The sequence below is a fragment of the Marmota marmota genome, unplaced genomic scaffold (assembly GCF_001458135.2).
Source record: "Marmota marmota marmota unplaced genomic scaffold, marMar, whole genome shotgun sequence".
Classification (NCBI taxonomy): Eukaryota; Metazoa; Chordata; class Mammalia; order Rodentia; family Sciuridae; genus Marmota; species Marmota marmota.
This window is the reverse complement of record NW_026000068.1, coordinates 3,924,349-3,925,181: the sequence shown is the minus strand read 5'-3', so window position 1 is coordinate 3,925,181 and position 833 is coordinate 3,924,349.

The following is an 833-nucleotide window of genomic DNA, read 5'->3' as shown; positions in this document are numbered from 1 at the left end:
TCCCCTCCCCTCCCATCCCTATTGTCTACCCACACTACTGTGACACTTATCTCTCTCTCTTTTTTTCCCTTCCCTTCCCTTCCCCCTCACACCATCGTATATGTTGCTTTCTTACAGATCCTAGAAACCCCTTTAATTCTCCATATATGTGACTGGGAGCAGGGGCGCAGAGGTACATTGTTGGCAGTCCAGAGTTCCTGGAGGAGCCCAATTGTATGGGAGTTAACAAGCAGTTGTTCTCTTTGATTACCAGTGGTCATCCTTTCTCAGCCTCCATCATTCATGACCTTTGGTCCTCCCTCAGTTTGCTGAGGAATGTGCAGGCTTAGGCCTGCAGGCCAAGTAGGGTTGCAGGTGAATTGCTTTTTGACCAATTGCTTTTATACTCACAGCAAAAACCACTACACAGAAAACGGAGATCAGGTGGGCCCATTTTATAGAATTATTCTCTTAACCTCGAGTTTTCTACATGCTCATCTGTCTGTCCCCTAACACACATCCAGACCTCACCAATCTTGTTCTGACTTCCAGGTTGGAAAAGTCAGGTGAAAACACCCCTTCCAAATAAGGCAGCTGTCATACCGCTGGTTACTGGTGATGAGTCCTGCTTCCCCACATGTTGAGTTTGAACATTAGAGAAGCATGCAGAGGCAAGCATATGAAGCAGGGTTTATTTAAAAAGGGGTAACAGACTTCTCCCACGAAGGAGAAGGGGGCCATACCCCTGGTAACGTGGTATTCCCAGAAGTGAGGTATTCTGCCCTTTTTATATGTCCTAGGCTTCCCTTGTTCTCCTGCTTTTCCTCCTTATCTTTCTCCTTCCTGTGTACAAT